The following is a 25,743-nucleotide window of genomic DNA, read 5'->3' on the forward strand; positions in this document are numbered from 1 at the left end:
TGGGGCACGCATTCCCCGCTGCTGACTTCGAGGCCGTGGGGTTTGGGTGCTCTCCCTGCCCCTCGCTGCCGCCTGGGACGCAGAGGAATCGAGGACAGACTCACGGGAGGCATCGCGCGTCTTCACGGTGCTCCTCGGTGTTAGAGCAATCTGGGAGGGCTGCCTGGAAGACCTGGAACAAGCTCGTAGGAATCAGTATGAGTCAAGCATTCCAAACAGGGCCTGGCACAGAGCAGGTACCGTATTTAGGGCCGAAACTGACATTTCCTGACCACTGGCTTTGCCTTAGTGAGTTTGCCATTATCACCATCGTTGACATTGATTCCCTTAAAAAAATTGTCACTTTTTTAAGTGACAGAGAGAGTGTGTGCAGGGGTGGGGCAGAGAGGGAAAGACGGAGAGAGAGGATCCCCAGCAGGCTCCGCGCTCAGTGTGGATCCCAACGCGGGGCTCGATCTCCCCACTGTGCGATCGCGACCTGAGCCGAAATCGGGAGTCGGACGCGTAACGGACTGAGCCACCCAGGCGCCCCGACACGGACTTCACTTCGAGTGATTCCTGAGCATTCGTCCCATGCCAGGTTGTGATCGGAGTGTGCCGGATACGCTGACTCATCTACGCCTGTGGCGGCCCTGGGATAGGACTGTCGTTATCAGCTCTGTTTTGTAGGTGGGGGGGGGGGGCTGGGGCACGGAGAAGGTAAGTGACCTGCCCAAGGTCATGCGGCGGGCAGCTGGCAGAACTGGGATCCGAACCCGGGCAGATGGACTCCACGCACCTGCTGTCAACGTGCGGCTTGCGCAGGCGTCACCTGCAGCCATCCCCGAGCCCGCAGTCGGGCTGGACCTCTTGGCAAGGCTGGGCCGGCCACGGGCCAGGCTCCCCCAGCCACGTAGGGCTCTCAGGCATGCGGCAGCTGCTGTGGGCCGGGCGGGGCTGGTCGGGACACGAGGGGTCTGCTTTATGCCTCCCTGCAGCCAGCCTGGTGTCCCCACGGCCTCCTGGGGCAGGGTGGGGAGATACGTATCAACAAACGTCACACCCGGGCCCCTGCCTTGTGGGATCCCGTGGGCTGAGGGGAGACGGGCGGTGCACAAAGGAAACATGGTGTTGCAAGGCGGGGGTATGCTGACTGTGGAATAATGCAGGGCTGGGGAGGGTGGGACAGCTCTGGTTTTGGTGGGGGGCTCACTTTAGGTAAAGGAATCAAGGGTGGTCTTTAAGGAGGTGGCATTGGAGCCGAAACGTAGACAACGAGAAGGAACCAGACGTGTGAAAAGAAGAGGGATGGGTGTTCTAGGTAGGGGGAATGTAGCTGGGAATGTCTGGGTGGCTTGTGCAAAGGCCCTGAGGCCGTGATGTTTCAAGAAGGCTGAGGAGGCCTGCACGGCTGGAACAGAGCCAGGGGCACCAGAACAGTTCTCTGGATCTGAGGCTGTTCTACAGACCGTGGGGGTGGGGTGCTTTTCACATTTAAGGCAGAAATCAAGTTTAATGGCTTTTGTGTCTCCCTTTTTGTTCTTTTGCTCATCGGTTAATTTATATTTACTGGGCACATGGAATGTTCTGGACCTTTGTAGGGCACTGGGATCAAAACGATGGGAAGGTCAGGCATCGTCCGTGCCTTTGAGGATTTTAGTGTCCGGAGGGAGGGTGTCAGTTAGACAGGTGGCACCGAGGGTAGTAAGGGTCAGGTGGAGGTCAGGTTATCCCTGGGGTTTAACGAGGTCTGAACGTGTCTGTGATCAGGACAGGCCTTCTTGGACAAGGGTCAATGGAGAGGAGACCTGAAGGTAATTCATTAGTGGTGGAGCCACACTCTGGCTGGTTTGGGCCACAGGGAGAGTTGATGGGTACTCATAATGGCAAAGCGCAGGGTAGGACAAGTTCAGGCATGGCTGGATCCAGCGCCTCAAACCATGCTTGGGAGGTGGACTCTCTCCGTTTCTGCTTCCTTCTGCGTGGGCCTTGTTTACAGGCAGGTTTATGGCACCAGCACAGCCAGCCAAGGGGAAGGAGTCACCCGAAGCCCCCAGAGCGTCCCTCCTTTCTCTTGCTCATTATCCTTGCCACGTGAGACCTTCGACACTCGTTCGGTTATTTTCAACAGCATCGGGGAGGTGGTCGAGGTGGGGGCGAGGGGCGCCCCAAACTCAGATAGGGTCAAAGAAGGGCAAGAGGCAAAAGGGAGGGGTGGGGATTGTGGCTAACAGGCACGCCGGACATTCTGGTTGTTCCCCTCAGAGAAGCTAGAAATCTGGATTTTATCAGCAGTGTCCTAATTTTTTAAAAAACATCGTGTGTGCCAGAAAGAGCTTCCCTGTTGGCCACAGCTGGCCGTCGTCATCTCGTGGCCTGTGTTCTCAGCGATGACTTTTATCTCAAAGTATTTTGCCCTCTGTGATCTGGGCGGAATATCCCGTGGAATGTAACAGAAGGTCCCGGGGCTTGGGAAGTCACGTTTAACGCCTCTGGAGATCCCATTTCCAACAGTCGGGGCCCAAGGCCCCGGCAGTCTCCCCTGGAGCCCTCCGGTGGAGTTGCCATGTTCGGAGAGACGGAAATCCTAGCGGTTAGTGACCTAGACTCGGGCACTGCATTCCCCGTGTCTTAGGCTTTGCCACTTACTTGTAGCTTCGCGCCCTGGGGCAGGTCACTTCCCCCCTGTCCCTGGGTTTCCCCGGCCGTAACGGGTCAGTGGTTTGCCCTAGGATTGCTGTGAGACGTAAAGGAGCACCCTGAAGCCTGTTCGCCCAACGCCTGGCATGCCGGGAGCGTGTGTCCTCCTGGGCTGGTATTATCTGTCCTTCCCAGTTTGGGTCCTGCGATCCAGCTGGCGGTGGCCGGGAGCATTCCTGGACACCTCCTCCTTCCTCTGCCGCCCGGGGCGTGGGCTCCCGGGGCCCCAGCGCAGGCGGCCATCTGCCTCCTGCCTCCTGCCCCTGCCCCAGCCGTTCCTGCCAGTTGCCCTGTGCCCTCTGCTGCGGGATGATGGCACTACGTTCGGACGTGAGTCTCGAGTGAGCACTTAGCCCTGCCCACCGCCAGCTCCCAGCCGCTGCGGGTAGAGGGGCGGCCGCACACAGGAAAATCAAATCAAATCAAATGAAGTAAAAACAGCACTCGGGAGAAGAGCCGTAGAGGACAGTTTGGTGCTTGTGGCCGAAGTAGCTTCTGCGCCTGGCTGAAGGGATGGGCGAAGGAGGGTCCGGGCCTGTTGTGGCCCGTCAAGGAGGTCCCTTTCCTGCCAGCCTCCTGTGAGTGACTGATAGGTACCTGTTACAGGGAAGGGGGGTCACGGTTGCTCGCGGTCTGTTTTTAGGCCGGGAGAGGGCTGGCCGCGGGGTCCCCGTGGGGACGGTTTCCTCGAGATGCCCACGTGCCCGTCCCCACGGCTTCCAGCCTGACTGTCTGGACTGAGTGCAGAAAGGGGAGCAGAGGCCCAGCCTGGTACTAAGCACTTGATGCTGCATTGAGTCTTGATGATGTAGGGGGTTGCGTTGTGTCCATTTGGAACCCGTGACCGTGACCTCGTTTGGCCAGAGGGTCTTGGCAGATGCAATCGAGGTAAGCATCTTGGGGCGCCGGGGTGGTTCGGTCGGTGAAGCATCCGACTCTTGATATCGGCTCAGGTCGTGATCTCATGGTTTGTGGGATTGAGCCCTGCGATGGGCTCCGTGCCGATGGGGCGGAGCCTGCTTGGGAATTCGTGCTCTCCCTCTCTCTGTGCGCCCCCACCCCCATCAAAGTAAATAAATTGTAAAAAAAATTAAAAGAAAAATTAAGCATCCGTAGATGAGATCGTCCTAGATTAGGATGATGACCAACGTTCCGGGTATAAGAGAAGACGCACAGAGAAGAAGGCCGAGTGTAGATGAGCAGAGACCATAGGCCGGGGACCGCCTGGGGCCACCGGAAGCCGGACGAGGCAAGGTAGCATCCTCCCTGGAGCCTTCAGCAGGGACGAATCGCTGCTGACACCTTGATTTCTGGCTGCCAGGCTCCAGAGCCGAGAGAGAAGAAATTGCTTTTGCTCTGAGAGTCCTCTCCCCGGTTTGGAGTAATTTGGTTCGGCGGCCCTGGGAAAGCGACTTTTATTTTCATCCCTCCTAACATTTAAAGACCTGTTTGTGGCCTTCAAGGCCTTGCACAGTCTGTCCCCTTTGACACAGCTGACCGCCACCGCCACGCTGGCCTCCTGGCCCCAGGGCCTTTGCCCTGGCTGTTTCCTCTGCCTGGCACACTGTTTCCTGAGACGCTTCCACATCCGACTTTCTTCTCCAGCCAGCCCACTGTCGAAGTGCCACATCAGACACCGGCCCGTCCACGGCAGCTGCCGTTAACTTGAATCGTATCGTGTCTTTATCTGCCGGTGACTCCTGACCTCTTCCCGTGTCAGCCCCACGAGGGCGGGGATCCTTGTCTTCATCCCTGCTGTGTCCCCAGTGACCACTGCAGACAGTAGGGGCTTAATAAATGTTTGTTGGATGGGGGACGGCCCCAGGCCCGGGGTCAGGGACTCTTGACGCTCAAAGTTAGTAAACTGGGCCGGAATGGCGGTCGTTCAACCAAGCCATCTTTTTTGATTTAGTTTGAACCGAGGCAACAGTCGCATCCTGTGAAATTAGCCGCTTTAAAGTGCACAGTTCGTTAGTTTTTCATTCACAAGCAATGCCTTACAACCCACACCTCCGTCTAGTTCTAAAATATTTTCATCTCCCCGAAGGAGACCCAGAACCCCTTAGCAGTCACCCCCTCTGTCCCCTCCCCGCAGCCCTTGGCGACCACCTGCTCTCTGTCTCTGCGGATCTGTCTGTTCTGGAAATTTCCTCTCAATGGAATCCCACAATGTGTGACCTTTTGCGCCTGGCCTCGCGCACTCATTGTCATGTTTCCGAGGCTCATCGATGCTGGAGCAGGGTGGCGGTGCCTCGTTCCTTTTTTAGGGCCGCGTCGTATCGCGCTGTGTGGATGATCGTTGACGAAACCGTCTTGTAAGTGGCTGTTCAGATGAGGGACCGAGGCTGCCCGGGGAGGCGTAGTCACTTACCGCCTGGGTCTTGGGGCGCTGGGGTGTGGGATAGCAGAGGGAGGTGGAAACAGGCTCCCGTTGCTAGCTCATGCTCTTTCTTTCTCTTTCCCCAACCCTGCCCCAATGGGGAGGGAGTGGGTGGGGGTCCCTTTCACTGGGGCTGGACCCCGTGGTTCTCTGAGCCCCCCAAAGGGTGTGGTTTCTCTTGACCCTGAGAGAGGCAGCAGGCAGAGTGTCCCCATTTCACAGCTGAGCACACTGATGCCTGCAGAAGCAGGGGCCTTGCCTCAGGCTGAGGGCCCCTCCTGCCTGCACTCGGGGGCCCCTCTGGCTCTCGACCCATGCCTCCGTGGTCTCCACCAAAGCGTGACCCCGTAAAGCCTTCATTGATCTTTCCCGATGTACAGACTTTGCCCGGCAGACGAGTTCCCGGAGATGGTCTCGGCCGGAGGCTTGGAGGACGAGGCGTTCCTTTGCGGGGTAGTTGACCTCATGCTGCCCTATTCTGAACTCCTAGAAGGAGCCCCATGTCCCCCTTGCTGGTTTTTGATGATTTTCCGCGTTCGTGAAGTCACTCAACAAACCGTCCGCGGCCCAGCTTCTTGGGGGTGGGGGACTGGGGACATACAAGAAGTGACTGTGGGGGGTGCCTGGGTGGCTCAGTCAGTTAGGCAGCTGACTTCGGCTCAGGTCATGAGGTCGCGGTTCGCGGGTTCGAGCCCCGCGTCGGGCTCTGTGCGGACAGCTCGGAGCCTGGAGCCTGTTTCGGATTCTGTGTCTCCCTCTCTCTCTCTTCCTCCCCTGCTCATTCTCTGTCTCTCTCTGTCTCTCAAAAATAAATAAACGTTAAAAAAAGAAAGAAAGAAAGAAGTGACCGTGGAATGACACAGCCCAGCGCTGAACCTGCCCCAAGCATGAATAGCTCTGGTGGGGGTGTGGATAAGTCCCTCCTGGTTCCAGGCCAGCTTCTGCGAAGGTCTGGACGCAGGTCTGTGTCCAAAACAAACAGAAAAGAACAAAAGGCACCCTGAGTCCTGCCTTTGCCGCTTCAGACTCAGCTTCCTGGCCCCGCTTTGTTGGGGCTGGTTTCTCCCGTTCCTGAGTCTTGTGGTCGGACTGTTGGAGTGAGAAGAGCCAGTAGGCAGGCGACGGCACCCGGATCTGGGGGCTAAAAGTGCGGCTTGGTGCCGCCTGCTTTTCTCTGGGGCTCAGTTTCCCCATCTGTAAGGCTTCCCCGCCGGGGCTTTCCGGACAGGTCCCGGCAGCTTCGGAAACACCCTTCGGGGTGTTTTCTTGGGAAAGGCGGGAGGGTGAGTTGACAAAAGTCAACAACATATGGCCTCTGTGGGGCCTCCTCCCTGGTCTCCTGGCAGCCGCTCTGGTCCCCAGCCTGGTCCAGTGGCCACGGACCTTCGTCGCCTGCAAATCTCATCTGCCCCAGACCCTCTCGTGGCTCCTTGTACCACGTGGCAGGGTGAATGTGGGCCGGGCTCGGCCTCGTTCCAGCTGTGTGATCTGGGGCAAGCTGCTTAACCTCTCTGGGCTCCTTTCCTCCTCTGTATTTTGGGGTTCCAAAGCACACCTGCCTTTTATCGTGCCCCTGTGGGGACAGACGGGTTCACAGGTGAAGCGTATTTTCACGGCGCTGGGCGCATGGCATGATGAGTACTAGCATTTTCTTGCCGCGATTACTCTCGGGAGCCTTTCCGGTCTTGGGAATGGAGTGACTTGCCCGGAGTCTTTGTGACCCACTTCCTCTTCCACTCCTGTTACCCCCTGACCTCGTCTTCTGACTCTGCCTCGCTCCACACAAGCCTTCTCTCTGCCTCTGCAACGCATCGAACGTGGTCCGGCCTCCAGTCCGTGCCCCCTGCCCTGCATCCCCGGGGGACCCCTTGTCGTCACTCGGGATGCCGGAGTCCCGGTTGCTGGGGGCAGGGGCGTGAATCTGGAGACCCCGGGGTGGGGGTGGGGGGGGATCCTCCGGCTCGGAGCACTGTGGGAAGCAGAGCTGAGCCTGCCCCTGCTGCAGATGGGAAGTTGACATCCAGAGGAGCTCAGACTTGTCTCTGACTCACGCGGCCGGTTGCAGCCAAGGGTCAGAGCCCTGGCTGACCACCAGAGCATCCACTGGGGCGTGTGCGTGTGTGTGCGTGCGTGTGCGTGTGTGTGCGTGTGTGTGCGTGCGGTTGGCTGTCTTTTCTCACCCTCCAGGGTGGTCACCGAGATGCCCCTCGTTGGGAATACCAACGCGAGGGGGTCATGTTTGCTTTTCCTGAGATGACACGCAGGGCAGAGCCTGCCCCGCGGCCACCGTGTCACCCCCGGGGGCCCGGGGAGGAGGAGGCGGCCGGTCGGGCTGGGAGGAAGCGGGTTAAAGTAGGAGAATTCGGGCCTGGAGCTCGCTTTCGCCGCCGAGGAGGGAATAGTGAAGAGGTTTTTCTACCGAGCTATAAAAAGGCCTCCCGGCGTTTCAGCTCCTGAGTGTCGGCTGGAAGCCCGCCAGGGTTACCATGGCGATGAGGAATTATTACTTACTGCCAAGGCTGGGAGAAAAAGCTCGTACTTTTGGCTTGCAAACAAGAGGAGTGGACCTTATGTAATTCTCTGTGTTTATAGGCCCGGAGCGGCGGGAGGCGAGGAGGGACGGCGGAGGCCCGACACCGAGTTTTGGCCCCGGCCCGGGGGTCGGGCGGTGGGGCCTCTGGTGGGCCTGGGGGGGGCGGGGTGGCGGCGGGCCAGGGGGGGCCGGGGTGGGGGGCCGGGCCTGGCCTTGGGGCCTCCCCAGCCCCGGGGGGGGGGGGGGGCGCGCCCGTAGTCTCGCGGGAAGGCGGGCGGCCGCTCCCCGTGTCAGTCCTGGAGGCAGGATGGCTTTGATGTTGGACGCGGTGTATCTTCTGGAAGCCAGCAGAACAGTCTGTGTGTGTGGACTCCACTGACCCACTTGCTGGCACATTTTACTTCTTTCTTTTCCTTTTTCTTTTCTTTTCCTTTTTTTTTTTTTTTTTTTTTCCGTGGGAGAGTTACTTCAAGTTGTGTTTGGAGCTGACGTGAGTGAAAGGCTGGTCATGTGCTCGGGTAAGAGAAGTTTCTGGGCTTGGCGGTGGGTGGGCAGGGAGACGCGGTGCGGCCGGGTCACGGCGGAGGAAGGGTGGGCGGGCGAAGAGCGGGAGCCGTCGTCTGGGGGGCCGCGGGGCTCGCCGGATGGAACTCGGTCGCGCCCCGGCCGTGGTGGCCCGGGGGTGGCGCTCCGGATGACGAAGAGCCGGCGGTCACAGTGGTCGGGAGTCGCTCTGGGCCGAGAGGCGGGCGGTGGGACGGGAAGGGCTTCTGGCCGCTGTGTGTCCGAGGGGGTGAACGCGCGTGTGTGTGTGTGTGTGTGTGTGTGTGTGTGTGTGTGTGTGTGGTGGGGGCCCGGCCGCTCTTGCGGAGCAGGGGTGCACGCGTCCTTGGGGGAGAGCGGCAGAGCCTGGGGCTCGGTTGCTCCCGGTGCTGTGGCTGCTGGGGCTGGGGAGGGGGGGGCTCGGGATCTGGGGGGGGGCTCCCCCGCGGGCAGGGGACAGGGGAGGGGAGCCAGGTGCAGGCAGCGCTGCGGCTGTCCCGGCGCCCGGCTCCCACCGCGGTGGCGCTTGGCCGGGTGCCCACGTCTGGTTTGAAATCAGCGCCACCGGCCCAGGCTTGCCCAGGGACCTGGCAGCGAGGAGCCGGCATAAACACTGGAAAGTTGGAAGGGCTTCCTGAGCTCACAAGGAGCCTTCAGTTGCAGGCACAGGGGATGAGGGAGCGATTTGTCCTGAGGTCTGGGTGAGCCAGGGCTGTCGGGAGGCAGCGGCACGTCTCGTCGGGGGCCGGAGCTGAGGCCGGGGTGGGCTGGCTTCCCAGACGGCATCGCTCGTCTTGCCACTGACTCGACGTTGACTCCCGGTTCTTCCTCTCTTAACGCCGGGTGGCCTTGCCTCACCTGTGCGAGCCTCCGTTTCCTTGTCTGTAAAATGGGGCGGTCGAGGGGGTCGTACGGGCATTGGGCTGAGCTGAGGGAGAGCTGTGGCCTCCTGGTTTCTTCGGGGAGGGGGGGGGGGGGCCAGGCCGCCAGGGTTCACGTCCCTGTTGAACACATCCTGGCTGTGAGGCTCGGTTTTCTCATGGCAAATGGACGCTGCGTCTGTCTCTACCCCAGAAGTGGTCGTGTGTGGCTTACGGGGGGGGGGGCTAATAAGTGGTCCCTGGGCCACACCCCCGTGGAAGCTGTGACAGTGTGCAGGTTGTTGAACCTCTGTTGTCTTGTCCATACGGTGTGAGTGCCTTGCGGGGGGGGGGGGGGGGGGGGCTGGGAAAAAGCCAGGACCGGCCTGCGCAGGGCCCCTGTGGGCTGGAGTCGGGGGGGGGGGGGGCTCCGTTAGCCTAGACCATAAACTTGGATTTAAGTTAGTTCCACCTGGTCTCCACCGATTTTTCTCTTCTTCCTTGTCGAGAACGCTTCTGTTTTGTAGACTTGGAAACTACGGTCCTCAGCCCTAGGCTCTGCTTGCATTTGGGCCTGGGCTGGGGTCCCCGGGGCTGTCCCAGCGCGTTCCGCCCCGTCCCGCCCCAAGTGTGGGCCGAGCACCCCAACTGCCCCGTGTGGCCTGGGGGTTGGGCGGGCAGGACTGGCTCTCCCGCCCAGGGTGGCAGTCATCCTGTGTGTGTAAGTGACACCGGATGCTGGGCCGGTGGCTGGCTCGGGGCCTCTCCTCCCGGGCCAGCAGGAGCCGGCGGGGAGTTCCCCGGGTGTCCAGGCCAGCTGCCCGCCGTCCGGTTGTCCTCAGGCCTCTCCTGGGGACCTCAGCCAAGGCCCCGGTAGCAGGGGGCCCCACCCATGTCCCCTTGCTTCCCCCAAGCCCTCTGCACCTACTTGGGTCCGCTGCAGACGCCCTGCCCTGAGGGTCTCAGACACTTGACCCCCCTCCCACTTGCCCTGAGGTGCACGTGCATGGAGCTAAACACACTCACACGCACCCAGATGAGGGTGTGTAGAACCCGTGAGGTCTGAATAGTCCGTTTCCTGGTGATGCTGCTGGTCTCGAACGGCCGTTCTGTCGGGGCGACACCACTGGGGGAGGCTGGCTGAAGGGTGCACGGGGTCGCGCTCATCGTTTCTTATGGCTGCGCACGAACCTACAGTGATCTAAAGAGATAAGCAACCCAGGCCGTCCTGGGTTCGAATCCAGCCTTGCCTGTCGGCAGCTCTGTGAATTAGGGCAAGGGGCGTAGCCCCTCCAGGCCTCAGTTTCCTCGTAGCGTTTGGTGCTTCGGAGGGCTTGAGTGACGGTGAGGCGAGCTGATGCGCGCCGGGTGCCTAGAAAGGTGCCAGCAGCACGTGCTGTCGCGATGTGATCATCCCTGACGGGGTCGCCCCGTGCTAGCTTGTTCCGTGCCCGGATCAGCCGTGGGATGGGAGGCCGCTGTGTGATCCCCACTTCTCAGATGAGGAAACTGAGGCTCAGGCCAGGGGACCCACCCAAGGGCACAGAGTTCGTAAGGGCTGGAGCTGGGACTCACCCCAGCCAGAGCCCGGCTGTGGAGGTTCTTTGACTGAGTGGCCCCAGGGATGTACCTTGCCCTCTCTGAGCCCTGATCCCCTCCTCCTTCTCTCCTCACCTGCAGGCTGGGCTTGGAGGTTGGGATAGGGGATGGTGGCTGGGCTCATGAACCGTGGAAGCCAGAGAGCCCTGACCTCTGGGTCCTTCTCTCACTTCCTGGGCCCTCCCGGAGCCTGCCCCCTCTCAGCCACCTCTGAGGCCTGTGGGTCACTCCTGTGACAGCCAAACTCACTTCCTCTCTGAGTAACGCTCTCCTCCTTGCTCTGTCCTCCGGCAGCATGGTTTCCTTTCTTGCTGTTCCCTGCGGTAGGTGCTGGTTTCTCTTGGACCCCTTCCCACCTCCCGCAGTGGTGAGAGGGCCTTCGGGGTGTAGCCCGCCCACCCTAGAGGGATGGGGTTATCCCCAGCTGGTGCTGAAGCATGAGAAATGCGTTGCTGTCCAGCCAAAGCTAATCCAAGGTTAGACGCGTCTCCAGAGGTGCCTGAGGGGGGGGCTTGGAGGTTTTTTGTCTCCCTCACAGCTGACTGGTGACTTGGGCCTTCGGGCGCCCCGGGAGTGCCAGGGAGGGCTTGCTCTTCTGCCTAGGGATTGGGAGGGGTCCCGACCATCCCGGGCTGGGGACCAGGGGGCACCGGCAGGGCCTGGACCGAGAGGGGCATCCACGGTCACATCAAGCGATGGAGGCGGTGTCTGGGGCTCGGGGGCACCAGTCATGGCTTCTTAGGGCCTCAGCTTCTGGGCTTTGCCGGGCAGAGCCTGGAGGCCAGGGAGCGGGGCTGAGTAGGCGGCCTTACGGTCTCATGAGCCTCTTGGCTGTTTCTTGGAAGCTCCAATCATGCTCCTGCCTCTGGACCTTTGCATTTCCTGTACCCTCACCCTTCAGAGTGCGGCCCCGACCTCCCCAAAGTCACTGCCATCGCTTTGTACCGTCATCACTTGGGATTTGTTGTATATCCATCGCCGCCGTGTCCCCCCCGCCCCCCACCGACCCCTTCACCCAGGATCTGTTCAGCTTGGTCACTACTGTGTCCCCAGCACTGGGCACATCTTAGGTGCTCAGCAGACACTCGTGCCTGACTCAGTGTCCCCCATAGGCTGTGGATGTGGGCCCGTCCCCTGGCGGTGAATGAGGCCTTTCTGGGGATGGATGGATACGCTTCAACTGTGTCTCCGGGTACGTCACCCCCCCCCCCCCCCCCCCCCCCCACCCAGGGCTCTGGCTAGGGAGACTCAGGCCCAGGGGCTGGAATTCACTTGAGTTCACCTCCCTTCACCCCTGGAGTTCTGTATCTGGGGGTTGAGAATGCCTTTTGGGGATTCATGGGAAACCAGGGGCCTTTGAAAAGCAGTTCTGGTGTTTGTGTTCAAGAGGGCTCCGCAGGAACACATCGGGCATCTCCAGAAGGTCTGGACCTCCTAGGTCAGAGAGGTGGAGGTCGTGAGCCAGGAAAGTGGGGGGCCTGATGGCATTGGGGTGCAGGGGAGGGGTGTTGACGGCATCAGTTTCAAGTCCTGACGGCTGACGGGGCAGGGCGACCATCGAGCACACTTTGTGGAGTTCTTCTAACGATCCTCTGAGGCACAGAGAGGGTAAGCACCTTGCCCAAAGACACACAGCTGCAGGCACACAGTATTAACTGGTAAATGGCATTTCGTATGCAGCCGTGGGAAGGGGCCCCCTCCCTCCTCTTCGAGATGTGAGGCCCGGAGATGCCCAAAGTCTTCTGGAAGGCCTGGAGTTGGTTTCTCAGTGTGGCTCACAAGCTACAAGACTAGAGGAGCCGCCCCCCCACCCCCCTTCCTCCTAGTTGGGTATTTGCATGACAATGAGCCCTTTGTCCCTGGGTCCAGCCTCCTTCCCAGGCTAATAACATAATTCTCGGCCTATGATGTCATAATGGGCCCTTTCTGCTGGGGCTGGAGGCTGGGTGGGCAGCTGTGTGGGCTGGGCCCCGCCGGTAATAAATAGAGTCGTGATTATGGGGGGGAGGGTGGCGGACGCGCTCTCCTTGCAGGACCTTGTGACATCCTTCGGGAGTGGGATTTGCTTCCATTTGACACAGAAGCAAACAGATTGCGTTTGTTCGGCTCCCTGGCTGAACCACTGTGCGCCTCGCCTTGGCCTGTGAAATGGGGGTGAGTCATCCGTGGCTGGCCCTCTCTCGGAGGCGTAGGTGTGAGAGTCCCTTGCTTCCTGTAAACGTGAGGGAGGCCCTTGTGCCCAGCGGCCCCGTGGCAGGACCGCTCAGAGAAAGTGGGCCCGAACCCCGGGCCCGGGGCCCGGCAGGGAGCGAGCTCGCCATCGGTGGGCAACGTCAGGAAAGGCCGGGGCCTGCGCAGTGGACTGAATGGCAGCCCCCCCCCCCCCCAAAAAAAAGAGATTCGCACGCGTTCATGCCCGTCTCCTCTAAATGGGACCTGCTTCGGAAAAAGGGTCTTTGCAGACGTGTCTTGAGATGAGGTCATTTGGATTCCCCGAGCGAGCCCTGTGTCAGGGACCAGTGTCCTTGTGAGGGACGGAAGAGAGAGCACAGACGATGGCTGTGTGAAGACAGGCAGAGACCGCAGTGATGTGGCCAGAAGCTGGAGGAGGCCGGAGGGATCCTCCCCGGGCGCCTTCGGAGGGAGCGTGGCCTGCCCACACCTTGATGTTGGACACCGGGCCTCCGGAGCGGGGAGAGAATAAATTTCCGTTGTTGTAAGCCACTTGGATTGTGGTCGTTTGTTACAGCAGCCCTAGAAGCTCATAGGGCCAGGGACCCCCACCCTTCCGCGTCCCCGGCCGAGGGGCCAGGACCTCGTGAGGTCTCCTCCCTGTCGGAGGGGTCCGGAACCCGCCTCCCTCGCCCAGAACCCAAATCACAGATCCCGGAACCTGCCTGTTGCCTGCTGCCAGCCGTCCTTCCCGCTCAGGCGTCCCTGCTAAGGAGGACGTGACCCAGGAGGCCGGAGGCTCCCCGGATTCCGTGCTGGGCCCTCCCCCCCCCCAAGCCCCGAACGCTCATTCCCCACATGCCTGGCCACTCACCCAGCACCTGGGTCGCAGTCATCCCCCTCCCCCGCAAGCTGCCTTATTTGCCGGGTGCCCTTGACAGGGGGAGACCCCGAGGCCCAGAGCGGGCACGCTGCGGCCCCTTGGTGGTGACGGCCTCCGGAGTCCCAGCCACGGCTGATGGATGGGCCGGCATCGCAGCTTCCAGGAGGAAGGGATCAGGGCCCCGGGCCACAGTGAGAGCGGTGGGGGAACAGGCGGTATAAACGTGGATCAGTTCTCGGGGCGTGCTGGCCTGCTGTAGGCGACGCCCCAGGATCTGACTGTAAGTCGACCCCTCCTCGGCCTCAGTTTCTCCATTCCCAAAGTGGCCTTCGAGCTTCGGCTCAGCGTCTGCAGGGATGCTGTCAGGGGGCTCATGGATTCAGCAAGCACTTATGGAGGGCCTGCGGCGTGGCCTGAGCTGGGACTCCGGGGTGGACACAGCAGGTGTGGATCCTGCCTTCACGGGCCTTACCTTTGGGGCTGTGGGGAGGTGGGAAATAAGCAGCGGGGACCCTGGGAATGAGGAGTCCGGGTCCCGATGAGGGACGTAGCAGAGCCAGGGGGCTGGGGTGGGGTTGAAGATGCTGCTCCCTGTTCCTTCCGGGACCCCGGGGTGGTGCTTTGCGGCTGGCCCGGGGGGCCGGCCAGGTTCACATGGAGATGGCCACGGCCCATCTGTAGCGACTTGTGGTTGCCTCCGGCTGGCAGGACTTGGCCTGGACCCGTGAGCGGTGATGTTGGGTACAAGGCCTGTGAGGCCCCAGCCGCAGCCTGATCAGGGAGAGGCAGAGGTGTCCCCCAGCCTGAGCTGGGAGGCTGGGGACACTGGCAGTGGATTCCCAGGACGTAATGGGTAAGAGGTGGGTGCTGGAGAGGGCTAGCCTGGCAGGCAAGTCACTTAAGCTCTCTGTGCCTCAGTCTTGCTTCCAGGGATATGGCGACGATGAAATAAACTGATGAGCGTGAGCACCGTGTTAGCAGTTAGCCATGGTGATGAGTGCACGGTGCTCACCTTGGGTCTGTTATCATGACTGCTCAGGACCTGGGATCTGGAGGTGGAGTTGGCTCATCTTTCCATGGTCCTGTTCCTGCCCGTGGGACACCGAAGAGCCCTCTTTGCCCCCAGAGCCTCAGTCTCCCCATCTGCGAAATGGGAGCTGTAACCAACTTGTGGCTACATGGAGGTCGGAGAGAAAAGAGGATGGTGGGAGAAGTCAGCGCCCGTGGGGTCAGGGCTGAGGGGTCAGGGTCTCTACCTGCTCCTGGTTTGAGCCTTGGCCACCCTCCAGGCCGGGAAACAGGCTCCAGCAGGGGTGGGGCCCAAGGTGTGTCTGTGGGTGCAGCCCGCAAGGCCTCCTGGCCTCGGACAACGCCCCTGTCTGAAAGAGGGGCCACGGCAGCTCTCCACCTCGGGATATTCCTCCAGAAGCCAAGGCCAGAGGCCAGAGGACGTTGTGGGTGGGGGCGTGCCTGCTGCTGGGGAGTGACCCAGATCTGAGTCAGCTAGGAAGGGGCAGCCTCTGTCCGCAAAGTGGCTGCCTGCCGGATCCCCCGTTAGGGCCACATAGCTCAGGCCTGGCCAGGAGACTGTTTCTTCAGGGTGAGAGACCGCGTAGGCCTATCTCAGGCTCTTGTCCGGCCCCTTCCTCCTAGGCTGAATTTGTCCAGGGCTCCCATCTAATTCCTCTTGCTACCTTCTGGCCGGCTTGGGAGATCTCCCTACCTGTACAGGTGAGGGGACCAGAGACTGCAGATCTGATTCCAGGGAGATTCATGGCTTCGAGCTGGGGTTTTCAGGGGGTCGCTGTCTTAGGTGTGTTGGTTGCAACTGGCAGACTCTCTGCTCCTCCTGCATTTAGCACAAAAGGGTGAGCTTCAGGCATGGTTGGATCCAGGGGCTCAGGTGACAAGGGGCTCCCCGTGTCCGATCCCTGGTAGCCTAAGACTAACGATCACAACTTAGCCCAGTGGAAGGTAAGCCTTGTTGTCCCCGCTGTTACAACAGAAATCGTGGGAGTGAACTTTACGGGCTCAGCTTGAGAGTTAAGCCCTTCCCCAAACCAGTGACGGCGGCTGTGGTTCTGGTGGTGGCCCTGGTGGTGCTCCTGAGACTGTGCTCATTGGCCAGACCCGGGAGGCAGAGTCAGCCTCCCTCAGAGCCCAGAATCGAGGGGTCGTAGCCCCAAGGACATAGGGTACAGTTTGCAAGCAGCGGGTGCTGGGTGGGCGAAGACAACAGCTGCTGGCCACGGCCGGCTCACTCCATGTGTTGGACATGAGCCAGCTCGGGGTCCCTGCCCAGCCCCCCTTTCACGGCCAGTGTGTGTCCTTTGGGGAGGGGGTAGGTGTTATTTAAGACTCACTGGGTAAGTGGGCCCAGCCCCTCCCACTCCCTGTTTTAATTAGGGGCCTCTCAGGTCCCCCTCCAAGCCATGTGGGAGGACATTCCTGCCTGTCACCGGCCTCCCCGCTCCCCAAGCTCCCCTGGGCTTTGCTGGGCCCTCTCTTGTGGTTTCCAGCTGACCACATGTCAGAAGCCACAGGTCACATCCTGGCAGCCCACGGGCTGTATTTGGATGTCAGACTGATTTATTGGGTTGGGTTTATGGTCCATGTTTTTGAAATAAAAACTGTAAATTGAGGGATGTCTCAAAGTCAGACTTTCTTTGCCCGAAAGAATTGGACGCTGTGATCCCCTGGGCCCCGTTCTCCAGGGGCCAGGATGCCCGGCTGGGGTTGAGCAGCGGCCACCCCCTGACACAGGCAGCCCCCACCTGCCCCTCTCCTCCGTGAGACTCCGGCCTGGCGTGGTATCCTCAGCCCTCCTGGCTGTTTCCTCCTCCCTATTTCCGGCCTGGGACCTCTCCCCCCACCGGAGCCTGGTTAATCTTGCTCCCTCCGCGGACTGGTGATCGGATCCCAGAAGCGTGCTCCCGCTCCGGGCCCTGAGGCCTGTGTGCCCGCTCGTCTGCGGGCTCCTGGCTGCAGGGCCCGGAGGGCCTTTTGGGTTCTTGATCCTTGACACGCACTGATCAGCGAAAGCCCTCGGGGAAATCGCAGGGGCTGCTGTGATCCACATTGGAGCCTTGGAGGGAGCTGGTCGAAATGGGCCCTTCCCCCCCGGCCTGGCACCTGGGTGGCATTGGTGGAAGGTGGGGAGGGGGGATGATGCGAGGGGGGAGCTGCTGGGGTGGGGGTGGGGGGGTGGGCTCCCAGCCCCGGGCGCCGCTGCTGGCGAAGCTATTCTTAGCAGCGGGAACATTTGTCCTCCTTCACACGTGGTGGAGGACGTCCCCCAGAGATCTGCCCCGAAATACTCAGGACGACCCCATAAATTCCTCAGAAAGCCGTCCTGGGGGGCCCAGCGTGCGTGGAGGCGGGACGGGAGGAGGCGTTTCCGGCAGCTGCGCGGCTGCGGACACGTTTGCCAGATGTTGCGCAGGGAAGTTTGTGGGAACCCGGAGTCTGCCGCGCGCGCCCCCTCGCCGCGGCCCCCTCCACCCTCCGGGTCCTGGTGAGTGATGGGCGGAGCCGGCAGACGGTCAGCCCCTCCCTGTGTCCCCGTGGCTTTCGGGGGGCCTTTCAGCCCTCTCCTGACGCTGCCTGGGTTGGGGGCGACGTGGGCTACAGACAACGAGGCCTTGACTGTGGTCCCCCTCAGTGCCTGGCCGCGAGGGGCTGCTGCCCTGTGCCGGGACCCCTGGCAGGGCCTTGGGCGGCACCGGCTCTTCCACGGGGCCCCCAGGGCAGCGGAAGCCACCACAGAGGATACCAGCCCAGCTGGTTGCCTTGGCTAGCAACCAGGGAGGCCTCCCTGGAGGAGGTGTGCGCTTTGCTTCTGTTTTGTTTTTGTTATTACTTAATTTTTAAGTCGTTGTAAAATACACAACACAAAAACGTTCAGGTCTCGGGCATTTTTAAAGGGGCCATTACTCCCCATACTCCTTCCTCCAGGCCCTAGCCATCACCCCTCTACTCTCTGTCCCTAGGAGATGACTAGGCCGGTCGCCTCCTGTAAGCGCAATCGTACAGCGTTTTTGCCCTTTTGTGTGTCTGGCTCACTCCATTCAGCAGAATGTCCAGAGCGGTGATCTGTGGTCCATTGACTCCTTGGTTGTTGGTTCGTTGCCGTCCAGGCAGCGATGTGGACGGATCCGGGACCCCGAGCCCCGCAGCCTTTGCAGTCCCGGCGTCCTGGATCCGTCTGTGGTCGCCCCGCCCCCTGTGTGGACGAGCGCTCACTGCCAGCGGGCACCACGCTGAGCCCCGACACGGCTCGCCGAGTCAGGTCCCCGCTTCCCACTCTGTAGTCCGCTCTGTTCCAAGCCCCCGGGGCAGAGGGTCGAGCGCTTTGCCCAGTCGCACAGCTGGTGCCAGCGTCCCCCCCGCCCCCCCTCCCCCCGCCCCGCCCAGACACCAGCTTCTTCTCTGATTTCCCCCTCTTCCCCCTCTGCAGAAAAAATTGCTGTTTGGAAGGCCAGATGGAAAACATGTCCCTCCCGGGGCGCTCAGAACCTAATGAGGAAGAGCCAGGAAAAATCCAGCGTAATGTTTGTGAAATACCCAAGAGGGAGGGCGTGTCTCGAGGCAAGGGTTCTCGTAGGGGACCCTGTGACCTGGCGTGCGGGAGGGTTTGTCATGACTGTGGCTTCTCTCTCTCTCTCTTCCTTTTAAAATTAAGAGGGGGAGGGGGAAGGGAGTCCAGGAGGAAGCGATTTGGAGCAGATCTGGCTATGGCGGGGGAGCAGGGCTGGGCGGCCGAGCTGGCCACAGCCCAGTGGACACGAATGTACCAACTAAATCCGAGACCGAAACGGGCCTCCTCGGTGGCACTCTTCTGCTCACTTCGGAGGGTGTGTGGGGCTGGACCAGGGTGCCTTCTGGCTGCATGACCTTGGGTGAGTGAGTTCACCTCTCTGAGCCTCGGTTTCCTGATCTGTTGAATGGGGCAGTCATGTTCGGTGAGGGAAATCGGGTTCCCGAAGAATGCCACCGGTAGAACCACAGACTCTCAGGCGGGTCTGAGGACCCTGGGAGGGCACCAGGCAGCATCTGGGGGCGGTGGAAATTCTAGCCGAGGCTGGGGATCCCTTTTAGGGGAGGTGCGAGCTGGCGCAGGTTGCCTGGGGTGTGTTCGGTACCAGGCTTCTGGTTTTCCCTGGAAGGTTGGCTCGGGCTGTGGCCAGTCCAGGGCTCTCTGTCCTTGGACCTGGTCCCCCGTGTGGACCGGCGGCAGCTTTTGTCCCCACGACCCTCGCTGTTGTTCCCCTGAAGCGTCAGAAGTGGGCTCAGCTCAGGCCACTGCCCATCTCACCGGATGCCTGGACCCCATGCTCATCCCCCCTCGAGAAGCTCTCTGTCTGCTCTGTGTTTGGGCGCGGGTCCCCCCAGTCCTGCATACCCTCCTAACTAGGGCCTTGCTCTGCCATTTGGTCAGTTCACTTCACCCAGCCTCGATTTGCTCATCTGCAGCATGGGGATCGTAACAGTACCTGCCCGGTGACTAATATTGCCATCGTCATTATGGCAAACTCGTCCCCACCCCGTGTTTCTAGTAGCCGAGAGTACTTGAGCCATAGCCCTCATTTTGGGGACTCTTCTGTGGGTGTTGAGCTTTTGAGAGATCTCTTCTCGATGAGTCTTTGCACCTGTCCCTCCCTGTTCTGATTCTGGAGTTGGAGACTGGAGGCGGTTTTCCCCAGGGTCCTCTGTGCCCAGCAGGCTGGTACTTGGGGGGCAGTTGTGCAGGCTTGGGGATTCTGGGGGGGGGTGGTGCTCGTGTGTGTCTCCCACAGTGGCTGGCGGGGAGCCTGATGTGGGCGTATTTGTGGAATAAAGGCACGCTGGGCTCTGTGGACAGTGGCACAGTTAAATTGATGTCCATCTGGGGCGCCTGGGTGGCCCAGACAGTTAAGCGTCCGACTTCGGCTCAGGTCATGATCTCACGGTCTGTGAGTTCGAGGCCCGCGTCGGGTTCTGTGCTGACAGCTCGGAGCCTGGAGCCTGCTTCGGGTTCTGTGTCTCCCTTGCTCTCTGCCCCTCCCCGACTCGCACTCTCTCTCTCAAAAATAAACACTAAAGAAAATAAAATTGATGTCCATCTGTTGATTTGTCTGTCCATCTGTCCGTCCGTCATTCCTCCATCCATGCTCCCCCCTCGCTCTCCCCTTCCTCCCTCCCTCCTTCTTCTACCCACCCACCCACTCCTCCTTCCCCCTCCATCCGTCTTCTGTTGAGTACCTGGGGTGAAGAGGTGCTTTCTGTGTTGGGACAGGCCTGTCACTGGTTGGCAGGAGTTTTTGTCCAGCTGGTCCACTGCTGTGACCCCCTCCCGCCCCCCGCCCCCAGTGCCTCATTGGCCAGAATGAGGCAGAGACCTCGGTTGGGATGGGCTTGTCTTGGCTGGTCTCCGTTTAGGGGTGGGCGGGTGGCATTTCTGAGGGCAGTGCTCTGAGCTGAGCCGTACGTGACTTTGGGCCACTCAGGGGTGCTGCTCTTTGGGCAGAGCCATGAGCAGGCCGTGGTTGGGTCCCTGGCTCCTCCTTGGGGCGGAGAGGTCGTGTCAGGGGCAAGGAGGCCAGTTTTACTCCTGCTGGATAGGGACCTGTGTTCCAGGGGACCCTGAATGGTGGCTTTAATCGCGTTAGGATTCCAGGTGGGTTACTCCCCGACGGAGGGCACAGCTGAGGTTTCCTTTAACACAGGGGCACAAGGAGCAGGCTTGGTACAGGAGACCCCAAACATCACCCCTGCCCAGAGGGTGGCGCCTTCCTTTCTCGTTCAGAGCGAAAGCCTGTGTGACCTCACAGGGGCCTTGCTCACTCCACTCTTGCCATCCGGGCCCCTGGCCATTCCCTCCCCACCTCAGGGCCTTTGCACTGTCTGTTCCGTCTGCCTGGAGCAGCTTCCCTAGACATCCGCATGCTTCCTTTCTCCCCTCTCTCTCCTTCTCCATGCCCCGCCCTGCCGCCAGCCATCCCCTGTCTACCCTCCTCATGCCTCTCGTTTTCCCCACACTGCAGACACCTCCCAACATTCCTGTAATTACTCCGGTCTGGCCTGCTAGAATAGCAGCTCTGTGAAGGCAGGGGTCTGGGGTCTTTTACTCGCGGCCGCGTCTCAGAACCTGTCCACGAAGGTTCCGGTGATCGTGGTTGACGGCAGGGAGCCGCCTGGGAGGGGGCAGGGACTCTGGCTTCACCCCCCTGCCCTCGTGGGCCGGGCAGGCTCCTCTGGGCTCACCGGGGCCGCCTCCCACGGGGCTCTCTGTGTCCCAGGGCTCAGCTGAGAGCCGGATCCCTGAGCAAGGAGGCCCTGTGGAAGGTGGAGCTGGTAGTTGGCCAGCTCCCCGTTTTCCCGGCACGCCAGAAACTAGAAACTCAAGGCGTAAACAGTCCGCTTCGTTCTAGCTGGGGTTTCTGCCACCTCTTAACGTCACATCCCAGAACAGCCTCGGTGCTCACGTCCCCCGTGCTGGCTTCCGGGGCTCCGTGCTCCCGGGGCCAGGCTGTTTCTGCTCGGTACGTATTTGTTGGATCCTCCTGTGTGCCAGGCTCCGGATTATGGCAGTGGGCCGAGCAAATATGCATCGAGCACCTACCGTATCGGGTTAAATGCGCGTCTCCCCCCGTAATTCATGTCCACCTGGAAGCTGGGAACATGATCTTATTTGGAAAGCGGGTCTTGGCAGATGTGATTAGTTAAGATGAGGTCACAACTGGACGAGGGTGGGCCCTGAATCCAATGACTGGGGTCCTTCTCGGGGGAGGGCCAGCAGAGAGGCGGCCGAAAGCCAAGGGATGCCCGGGGCTACTCGCTGCTGGACGAGTCCGGAAGGATCCCCCCCACCCCGACCCGGAGCCTAGGGGGAGGAACGTGGCCCTGACCCACACTTTGATTTGGGACTTCCGGCTTCCAGAACGGTGAGAGAATGCATTTCTCTTGTTTTCAGCCCTTCCTTTTTTTTTTTTTTTAACATTTATTTATTTTTGAGAGACCGAGCGTGAGCCGGGGAGGGGCAGAGAGAGAGGGAGACTGAGAATTTGAAGCAGGCTCCAGGCTCCGAGGTGTCCGCACAGAGCCCGATGCGGGGCTCGAACCCACAGACCACGAGATCATGACCTGAGCCGAAGGCGGATGCTCAGCCGACCGAGCCCCCCCCAGGCGCCCCTCCACCATCCTGTTTGTGGTGCATTGTTCACCCAGGTTCCGGGAAGCTAGCGCACCTCTGCGTGCCAGGCCCTTGCAGGGGAATTGCCAGTGATCCAAACAAACATTTGTCCAGTAGCTGCTGAGCGGTCCCACGCCCTTCTAGAGGCTGAAGAGCCGTGGCGAGGAAGGCCACGGCGTTCCCAGCGCATCACTGTCTCTCCAGCCCGGACAGGCCGGCGGGGGCGGGGGTACGAGAGACCAGGTCCCCTGTGTGGGGCCTGTGGCTTCTCCGAGCACCTTGGAGGGTTCTGGAGGGTTCTGGCGAGCGCGCGTGTGGGTGCACGTGCTGGGGGCTTCTCTCGGGCTGACAGCTGAGTTTTCATTCTGAGGCTCCCCGACCTGCCACGGGTTCTGACGTCGGTGCCCACTAGTTACGGGAAAGTCTCAGGCATTGGGTGGCACAGACAGCTGGCCTTTCGTCTTCTCCCGAGCCTGGGCTCAGGTCGGAAGGCTCCCAGGCACCTTAAGGAGCACCCCGCACGTCCGTCCCCCGCCCGCTCTCGGAGCCGTCCCGGCCCCGACCTGCTGTAATCCGCCCTCCCCGGAGCCGAAGCGGGCCGCACGCGGCACGGAAAATCTATGGAATGTGCCTCAGTGGGGCCTCAGCGTCCTGCCTGGGGCCGGAGAGGAATGTGGGGGCAGGAGGGCTCTGGCCTCACCTGGCGTTACTGGCACCTGCCTGGACAGGTTCCCTTGTTGACCACCTGCTGTGTGCCAGGCGCACCGGTAGGCTTGTGGGATGCAGCGGGGGCAAGGCAGACAAAACCCACAGCGGTGAGCTTCCTCCTGCGGATTTGGACGGAAGGCCACGCGGTGGATGGAACACGGGCTGTGAGGTCAGGATTGTGGGGAGCTGCCCCGTGGGGCCCGCGGGGCTCTCTGGTGGGCCGCTGCCTCTGGGGCAGGTGCAGTAGAGGGCCACCCTGGGGCCCCTGTGCTGTTTGTGGGTGGTCCCCACCGTGGACCATTCGTGCCGGGCCCCGTGCAGGACTGGAGTTCTTGGCCCTCCTCTGCCTGGCTCGGCGGCCCTAGTGCCCTGGTTTGTGGCTTGGACGCGCGAGGCCCGGGCTGGGGCTTTGGGGCTCGGAAGTATCCCACGCTACCTGGCTCAGCCATTTCTTAGCCCCGCTTGAGGGCCGTCTCGTCTCCTCGGAGCCCTGCCCTTGCTGAGTTTGCCTCATTGAGCGCCTGCTGTTTACCAGGCGTGATGGCATTGCTTCCCAAGCATGCCGTCCTGCTGGCAGGCTGGTGGCGCAGGAATTCTGGACGTGTACCCGAGGAAACTGAGGCTCAGAGGTGTGAGGCTTCCTGCCTGACGAGGGGACAGAGGGCCCCCGTCCCCGGGAGGCCACTTGGCCTCTTCCACCCCAGGGTGGGAGCTCCTTCCCAACTTCCCTGGGCTGTGCCCGCTTCTCCTTCTCTGGTGCTGCCGCTCGGATCCGGCCAGCGTCGTCTCTTGCTTGGATGCCCGCAGGAGCCCCGAGGTCTCCCGGCTCTCTGTGGCGCCTGCTTATAAAACACACTGACTTCAGCCCAGGTCACGATCTCGGGTCCGTGAGTTCGAGCCCCGCGTCGGGCTCTGTGCGGACAGCTCGGAGCCTGGAGCCTGCTTCGGATTCTGTGTCTGCCTCTCTCTCTGCCCCTCCCCCGCTCATGCTCTGCCTCTCTCTGTCTCTCAAAAATAAATAAATGTTAAAAAATTAAAAAAAAATAAAATAAAACACACTGACTCTTCATTTCCCCAACCACCGTCTGTGGTCCCTCAGAGCCCTTAGAACAGAACCCATCCTTGCCGTGGCCCGTGGGCCTTGGGTGACTGTCCCCCCCACCTGCCTCGTGCTCACTCAATCAGTTACTCAAGCACACGGTGCCTGGTCTCACCTCTGGGCTCCCGTTCAGGTGGCCGCCTCCCCCTGACTCCCCCCCGGCTGTCTTGTGCCCGCTCCGCTCCGGGAACTTCTCCCTTCTCCCCCTTCTCCCCGAGACCCCCTCGCCCTCCCCGAGGCGTAGTAGCCTGAGCGTCCTGAGCTCAGGAGTAGCCTGAGCGTCCATCTCCGAGGTCACTGTTTGCTTTCTGCTCCCTGCTGCACCCCACCCCCACCCGGTCGGGGCACCGAGACCCTCGGCAGCTGGGCTCCGCCTCATTCACTCATGTGGGGCTCAGCGCGCAGCGGGGACCCCAACGTTTCTGTACATAAATGGATGCGTGCTACCCTCTCTTGACCCCGAAGCCACCAGACCCGCGGTGGTATTGGGGCCGCTGTGCCGAGACTGGCTGCAGCCTGGATCCGGCTTCAGAAGGCCTTCCAGCCCAGACCAGATCCGGGGCACCCTGCTGAGTCCCCGGGGGGGGGGGGGGGTCTCCCTCACCCCTCTCCTACCCCTGTCTTTGATGGAGGTGCGTCCTAGTTTTCCTTGTCATTCACATTCAAACCTTGAGGAAGTCAGCGCTTAACATTTGTTTTTCCATTGACAGTGTTATGCAGATACTACACGTATCTAATTTAAATACATTTCCATCCCCGCGCGGAGAGCCCGGGTGCCCGTTAGCAGTCACTGCCCACGCCCTCGGCCCTGGCGGCCACCAGTCCGTTTCGGGTCTCTGTGGGGTTGCCTATTCCGGATTCTTCCTGTAAGGGGACTCCCACACTAGCCGGCCTTTTGTGACCGCCGCCTTTCACGCGGCGTGATGTTCTCACACCCGCGGTGTAGCTGTGTCAGTAGTTCATTTCTTTTTGTGACTCAGTCACGTTCCACCGTGTGGACGGACCACAGTTTGTTTGTCTGTGCATCTGTTGATGGACCCTTGGGCAGTGTCCACCCCTTGGCTGTTGTGAATAGCGCAGCTCTGAACGTTCGTATACAAGTATTTGTTCGAGTCCCCGTTTTCAGTTCTTTTGGGAACGTGCCCGGGACTGGAATTGCTGGGTCATTGGGTAATTCTGTGTTTAACTTTTGGAGGAACCACCAAAATGTTTTCCTAAAAAAAAAAAAAATTTTTTTTTTTTTTTTTTTTTTTTTGAGCTGGCAAGAAATGTGACTGAGGTTGGGAGGGGTGGAAATTGGGTTTATTAAATAAGCTCGTGGTGAATGGAGGGGGCACCCAGAGTCCCCTGGCTTTGGGGACAACCTAGATGTGAGGACACGGGGCCAGGGAGTGCCGGGGTGACCTGTTGATGGCTGAGGCCCCTCGAGCTTGGCAGCCGACACACCGTGAGTCTTGAGCGAATGGGAACGCGGCCAGACCGTGGCCTCGGTGTGAGGAGGGTGGGGAGCCGCTGAGGGTTCTCCAGGGCCGGTTTGGAAAGGTGTCACCTCCCCGGCTTCTGGAGCCCACGTGCACCGCGCGCGTGAGCATCTGGCAGAGGCCTGCCATCCCCAGTTGGCGTCTTGTTAGGCAAAGGAAGTTAGAAAAGCTGTGGGTAAATCAGACTTCTTTGCCGCCTTATGCAATGCAAAATCAAACAGCCATTTGGAAGCTCCCCCACTGCACTTGGAGGAGGGGCGACCGGTTGGGAGCCTCTCCCTGCTGAGGTGCTGGCCTCAGAGCCCAGAGAGAAAGCAGAACGGAATTGGCGTGACCAGGATCCACTGGGCTCCCAGATGGATGGGAGCAACGGGAATTCTGGAACGGGGTCCGGAAGTGGCCACACCTGCCCCTCTCCCCGGGCCGGTTTCTTGTCTCTGGGCTATCGGGCAGATGTCACGTTGCCCTCGGTGGGAACCGGCAGGGCAGCGCCCCCCCCCCCCCCGCCCCCATCAGAGCATCACTGTCACTAGGCTGGAGCCACGGCAGACACAGTACTAGGGGAAGTGATACTAACAGCGTCTGTTAGCTGAGCAGGATTTGGTCCCGTGTTCATAAAAATTACAGGGCACATCC

At 60.8% G+C, this 25,743-nt stretch overlaps 1 protein-coding gene across 24 annotated transcripts in view; it reads left to right on the plus strand.

Moving 5' to 3' along the window:
* The window catches only part of NCOR2 (nuclear receptor corepressor 2), a 218,807-nt gene that overhangs the window by 42,834 nt on the left and 150,230 nt on the right, over window positions 1-25,743 (plus strand). The window contains exon 1 of one of the 24 annotated variants that reach the window (XM_042910760.1): window positions 7,916-8,110. The exons of the other annotated variants lie outside the window; for them this stretch is intronic. The gene's annotated coding sequence lies outside the window, so the exon portion shown is untranslated. Of the gene's footprint in view, window positions 1-7,915; window positions 8,111-25,743 lie in introns of those variants that run through there. 24 annotated transcript variants of the gene reach the window in all.

This window comes from Panthera leo, chromosome D3 (genome assembly GCF_018350215.1).
Source record: "Panthera leo isolate Ple1 chromosome D3, P.leo_Ple1_pat1.1, whole genome shotgun sequence".
Lineage (NCBI taxonomy): Eukaryota > Metazoa > Chordata > Mammalia > Carnivora > Felidae > Panthera > Panthera leo.